The following is a 7229-nucleotide window of genomic DNA, read 5'->3' as shown; positions in this document are numbered from 1 at the left end:
GAAGAGATGGATGCATTGAAATAAGAAGAAAGGACTTTCTTGTGTGTAGTGTCATGTGTTCCTGATAGCAGCTGAAGCTCTGTACCATCTCCAGACTGCTCACACACAATAACTTGAGGAGAAAGCATCAGGATCAGCTAATAGCACTTCATAATGAGGCAAGAAAGACAGATAGAGAGTGTTGTGACATACAGTAGAGGTACAGAGGAGAGGGTGCTATTTAAGCAAGAATGTAACATATATTACAATGACAGTCAGATATGCTGGGATAACATCATTGGGAAATATGTACAAGTCAAAACTGGATTCAAGGATAGCACAGGTTTTTAATTCAAACTAGCAGCAGTGTGAGTAGTATAACTGGAATATGTTATTGTATTGATGGATTAAGTGTTGTGGAAATGTAAGCTGTTATTGGTGTGATTTTTAGCTCTGCCAGTATTCATCATGCTGGTTCAAAGTAATAATCATTGAATGGACCTTAAGGCTGATTTATACTTCTACGTCATCCCTACGCACCAGGGGCTGACGCGGACATGAGCACCACAATATGGGTCGATGTGTCCGTGTCACCCAGCAATTCCCCGCCGAAACGTTTGAGGGCAGTATGGTCTCTCTGATAGTCAGTCACCTCCTTCTATCTATGTTTACTTTTCCACAGAGATTCAGAGCATGTTATGTTAATCTACAGCTGATACATGTTGTTGTTTATCATACAGACATGATTACATGAAGAATAGAGAGGAGAAGACGAAATATGCGGCCGATGTGTGGCCGATGAGCGGGGATCCCGGAAGTGATGTAAATGCAGGAAACACAATGCCGCCGAGCGGACCAAACACAGGGCTTGCGGTCCAGGTCGTTTATAGAGGTAGTTACATTTTGGAGGAGGTGCATGTCAGCTACATGCGTAGGCCTCTGTACGCTATTCCGTTGATTCGACGCACAAGTATAAATCAGGCTTTAGGCCTATTTCCTTAACTTTGGACACAACCAGGCAGCACTATGCCCCTAATGACAATGCTAATATGATAATGTCTAGCAGCTATTATACAACCATGCTTACACTCCTTGTTTACTGTGCTAGCATGCTAACATTTGCAAGCTATCATGAAACACCAAAAAACAAAACTTTGCTCTGATGATTACGTCGCATGGGAAGTGAAGGAATCATAAATGTGAGAAATGTCCATTAAAAAGTTGATATCAAGGGTCTTTTTATGAAATCCAGCCAAGAAGACAAATTATCCAATGATTGGATGTATGTGTGTGATTTATTTTAAAATGGACAATATTTTTGATTGAATTCAAGCAAAAGCTGATACCTATACTGAATGTTGGAACACTGATTAAGACATAAAGTTTTCTAAATATTGAACATTTAACAAAGAGAGATGAGTTCTCCAAGTTCATTTTAAACCTGTTCAGCAGTGAAACTTTTTGCCTGAGAAAGTAGAAATGAATCTGCATGCTACTTTGGCGAATGGTTAGCCGTGATTAAAGCATGATTTGAGGTTAATGGTCTCACACATTAAGAACTGCTGGTTTTTCAAAGGATGAATTTAGAGCTGAATCCACAGAGCCCACTTACCCCAGTGAAACGATCCTCACTGACCTTCTAAAAGGAGCCGCTCTGCCAAAGAAAAGCAAACACCTCATTTATCTGGAAGCCAATGCAAAGAGCAGAAGCTACAGGAGGCCAGAGGAGCTGGCTGTCAGATCTGTGGCTCTGACAAGAGCAGTCTGAGCTCCTGGATTTAGGAAAAAGAAATAGACGCTGGGACATTTCGCTCTCAATGGCACTGTGGGCAGTTTGAAGTCTACATGAAAAGAAAAATGACTTTCTAACCTTTTTGAATCAAATTCTTGGTCAAACTGTGAAGCTTTGTACCAATATATGCCCCCAAAAATCTCTTACAAAAATATCCTTTGATGCTAAAAGCTTTGGCTTGCTCTTCCTGAGGCAGAAAACAATTCTGTACCATTTACAGTCAGGGATTCACCCACTCTGTTTGTTGGGGACAGGGACCTCAGGAGGTTCAAATCAATTTCTCCTATACTTATTCTCTTTTTGAGAACTCATGAATGTTGGGATAGAAACTCTCTCAATGTCTTATTACCTTGATTTAAAAAAAGCATAGCTCAGACATGAAAACATACAACCAGAGATATATCATAGAACCAACAAGAATATCTTCATCCAGAAAAACATAAAATACCACAGATATATACAAATGACACCTACAGTTAAATCTTCATATTAAAATAAATGTAAAGTGCTTTTTCAGTCTGAATTTGAGCAGCTTCTTAAACAGCAAGAGAGAACCTGCAGCTAATTTAGTTCATTTGTAATAATACATCTGAAGTGTGTGGTTGTAGTTACTGAAGATGATGCCTTATCTGTGATCCTGATAAGGATCAATCATAAATCTGGATGCTAGCTAAGTCTCTTAAAATTGCAAAATGTATAATTGTGACCTTAATATGGTGCATTCAGAGAGATGTAAGAGCAGGACATGAAGAGGAGATGAATGCATGGGTGATTTCCTTAACTAGCACTGTGTACACACAAACACACTCCCTTGTTCACATAATGTAATGGAGAGTAATCTGTGTTAATGCATTGTGAATCTCCCCTGGCCACTTTAAATCCACTCCAAATTGCTCCCCTGCCTCCTCAGCACTGAGTGTATGAGTGTGTGCAAACTCTGTGCCTATAAGTTCAGAGGGAACAGAGTGAAGGTGTGTGGTCTAAAGAAATGTTTTCCTAATAAATCACAAAGGAGCTTTTAGAATCTGTGTGCAGTGCAGTGAGGAGTATTTCTTTCTCCACCCCCTGTGAGAGCATCTGAAGTACACACAGCTTGACTCACAGTGAGAGATGTGATGGTAAATCACATCTCCCACTGTGGGGACAACCCTTGACTATCCTGCAATTCTTGGCTGATCCTCTTGTGTTACCAAAGCTAAGATGAAAACAAAATACACATATAGTCGAGTACATACACACACAAGCCCCACAGACTACCAACTGAGGTGAGTGTAAAAACATCCGCTCCTCAGCTTTAAACAGCTTTGACCCTATTGGACAAGCTTGGGAAGACAGCTAATAGCTGCTGGAACATGTCTCCTCCACTGTTCAGCCTGGTGTTTTCACAGAGAGTTAGAGGAAGGAAGATGAGGGGAGAGGAAGGGAGGGGTAGTAACCTCAGTTTTTGAGTTTCTCCCTCCAAACCCTTTTCTGAAAAAACAAAAAAGGTCACACTGAGACCAGGAGCAATCAGGGCTCGGCTTCAGATGTCTGAGGTGCTGCAGCCCTGTAAGCTAGACCATTCTTTGCTTCCCTGTGCGTGAGTGTGGGAGTCTTGTTTGGAGTTTGCATGTGTTAATCAGCAAGTAAGCAGTCAAGCATTATGAGAGCACACATCTCAGGGTACATATCAAAGCAAAGAAAGGACACGCTACAAATATGCCCTCAACACAACGGGCTGCTCTGCACCGAGCTGATGGGACATCTGCACCGTAGCTGGACTGAGCAATTAAACAAAGATAAAAGAGTCTGTCCGAAATAGTTTATCTCAACACACACGCACGCACGCACGCACGCACGCACGCACGCACGCACGCACGCACGCACGCACGCACGCACGCACGCACGCACGCACGCACGCACGCACACACACACACACACACACACACACGCGCATAGACAGTCAGACAAAACACATCCAGATAGACACAAGCAGAGACAGACAGACAGACACACTGACATACATACAGTATGTTAGACAGACACATAGACAGACAGTAAAACACGCATGCACATGGAAGGACAGACAGACAGAGAGTGTTCATCTTATTTGGAGTCCAGGGCAAACAGAGACAGAGCACATGAAGCTTCCTTTAGGATGAAAGCAGGTGTGTTGACTGCAGACTCACTCTCTACAGTCACTCATGTGACAACCCCTCCCACTGCCTTCTTATCATGCTTGTTTCAGTCTCCGTCTCTCTCTGTGTTTTTCTGATGCTTGTAGGTATGTGGGCCGTCTGCCTCTCTGAGCTGTCTCTCTCTGTCTCATCTGGGTTTGTTGCTTCTTCCTCATCCTGTCTTTGTTTGGTTTGGAGCACGCACCACCACCATCAAACAACACATTCACTCATCCACACATTTCAGACATGACTGATTATTCTCATATTGATGAATGTCGTGAGTTATTTGATGAGTCTGATTATTTCAGTTAAATAAGTAATACTATTTACTGCGTTATCTGTGTGTGGTCTCCCTCTTTGTTAGCAGCCCTGAGCCAGGTGGTAACCGTCACCCACACAAACAGCTGATGAATGCATTTCCTGTTTAACGCTTGACCACTGACTGAGCGAATGTGGCAAACTCTCTTCATTCTCTACTTTTTTGACACTTATTGTCCCTCATCATTTTTTAAGTGTGACATTTAATTTAAAAACCCTAACTCAAAACTACCCCTAGAGTTCATTTTGAATTTGTCAGGGCAGAACAGAAAAGCTTCTTTAACCACAAAGGGTATTTTTTAGGAGATTTTGCACATAGTCATCAAGTGGTAATTGTTGAACTTTATTTTGCATTCATATCTGTGACCACAAAACGCCACTGGCTGACAGGGCGACTGACATGATTTATTCTGTTTGTAAAGCAAACAGTTCATTACACTTCTTTGCTTTCTCGGTGTTGTCAAAACTCAGTAATAAGTAAAAGTAATTTAAATGGAAATTACACTTCAAAGATTCTATTTTCTTGTCAACAATGAGAGAAAGTCTAACTGAATAGAAATCCTTTCTTCTCAAAAAAATGTTCCTTTTGCAGACTCAGTCCAGCATTAGACACGGTCATTGAGCAAGAGTTCCAATCCCTCTCTAACACGCACAAACCCAGACACACAAATACACACCTCCTGTGCAGCTCAAAAGCCTCTGGGCTTTGAAGGCAGCACGCTCCATAACTCCATATAAAAAACACTTTGGTGGAGCATTTACAATCTCATAACTGACTGCAAAGACTGTACCTTCAGGACATCTTACCTGAAATGAGCTGGAAAAATTCCACATTTGAATACATTTGGTTAAATGTCTGAAGTTTTTCATTAGGCACCAGAAGGTGACACAGTGGAGATTAGACAAAATAGCTGAGAGGATCTATAACATTTAAAGACGTTATAGTTACACTTTCAATTTTATAAAGAGACCGAGACTAGACAGAAGTTAAACTGAAAATGTTTAAGATGACAGGTAGGTAGTCAGATGAATGTCTTTCATTCTACTCAGCTCAGCACATCTCTGTTCTGTCCACACAAACACACACTGGGGCGTCAAAGACTTGGTGGTATTGGGCATCTCTAAATCAGAAGGTTGGAGTTTGATCCCAGTACCACTGTCCACATGCCGATGTGGCCCTGGGTGAGACACTTAACCCCAAACTGCCCTTGGTGGCTGTGCTATTGATGTGAGAATGGGATTAGTTAATACTGTGATGTAATGTGAATGAGTGAATATGTCACTTTGGGAAATACAGAGGAAGGAGGCGGACCCAACCAAAGATCAAAGAATAAAAGGTTTTAATAAACAAAAGAGGTACAAACAAAACTAAAATATCTAAGGAACTAAATTCAAAAGGAAATACTAGGAGAAAATAAACACACTGAGAACACAAGGAAGACTGGCAATGATCCAACCCAGGACAGGGACAACAGAGAAACTAAATACACAGAGTAATCAACACTGGTGAAACTAATGTGGTTAATTAAAAAGGAGGTAAACACACAAGGGCAGGAAGTAAAACCAAACTGGACTCACAGGGAGGAAGAACTACAAAATAAAACAGGAAACACTACACTAGACTGACAAACCCAAGAAAATACAAAAAAGGCATGGGAGACATAGGATAATTAATACAGAATAAACACAGGGAAGAGCCAAGGCATAAAACACACAGACAAAACTAAACTAAACATCCACTCATGACAGAATGTCACAGGTAATATAAAAGTGCTTTGAGTGGTCAGAAGACTAAAGAAAGCACTATATAAACATGATCCATTTTTTACAGACACACACACAAACACACACACACACACACACACACACACACACACACACACACACACACACATACACAAAGCAAAATTCCAGAGCAAGAAAACTTGCTGATGTCTGTCAAATGGCTGAGGCAAAAATGAACTACAAATCTGAGAGTTTGAACACCATAAGTGATGGGGATACAAGTCTGCTCATGTCTGTCTCACATCTGTCTGAATCTCCATCACCGTTTTGACTAAAACATGCTTCTCTCTTTGTTTGTTTTTTACTCCATCTTAGTCACAATGATATAGGGATCGATAGCTGGTTCACCACTTTGTAATTTATCTTTAGTTCTGGTTGCAGCACCCAGTGCATCAAAGTGCATTATTAACAACATGCTGTGCCTCTGGTGATACACAAAATGTTTCTCTTTCAACGTGCACTCATTCATTTTCCAGATTCAAAGAGTTATTCTTCTTCAAATGTAAAATGCTGTCAAATGAAACAGAATTTTGTTTGATTTAAGAGGCAAATTACATATGTTACTGTCAGCTAATTTATCTCAGTAAATAAGTCCAACTAACTAACCATTTGAAGCAACAACACTCTGCAGTTATTATTATGCACTCCGATATGTCATGCTTGATGCTCTCTCTGCAGTTAACAGTGTTTGTCTGAAAAGCATGCAAAAGAAAAAGTAATTTTGCGTGACAAAAAATGTATTTTCCAATCTTAACAGCTGCACATATGAACATGCAAACCACACAGACACAAACACACATATGAACACCTTCAATTAGGAAGTCAGCATTTATGTGCAATCCCAATTTGGGTGCATTTTATCTCTATCTCTTTGGAATTAATGACACTGCCTTACCCTATCATAAATCACTGTAAAGCTCATTTAGTGTCACTCTAGGGCTATAGCTTCATAAAAAGCCCTGTAGTGTTGAATTCTGGCAGGCAGGGTGGAGTACCTGGCATCAGACAGAAATCACTCTCACTTAAAGTAGTTTAAACCATTTTTCCTCTTTTCTCACCATGTTTTATTCATTTTTTGTTGAAATTCTATTGATATTAGATACTGGAGATTCCTTTGAACCTCCACCCATTAAGAGTGAACACTTCCACCAAAACTAAATGAGCTTGTCCTTTGGGAGTAGTGGCAAGAGTGGAAA

Source organism: Notolabrus celidotus, chromosome 2 (assembly GCF_009762535.1).
Source record: "Notolabrus celidotus isolate fNotCel1 chromosome 2, fNotCel1.pri, whole genome shotgun sequence".
Taxonomy (NCBI): Eukaryota; Metazoa; Chordata; class Actinopteri; order Labriformes; family Labridae; genus Notolabrus; species Notolabrus celidotus.
The sequence above is the reverse complement of the archived record's forward strand: the minus strand, read 5'-3'. Positions refer to the sequence as shown.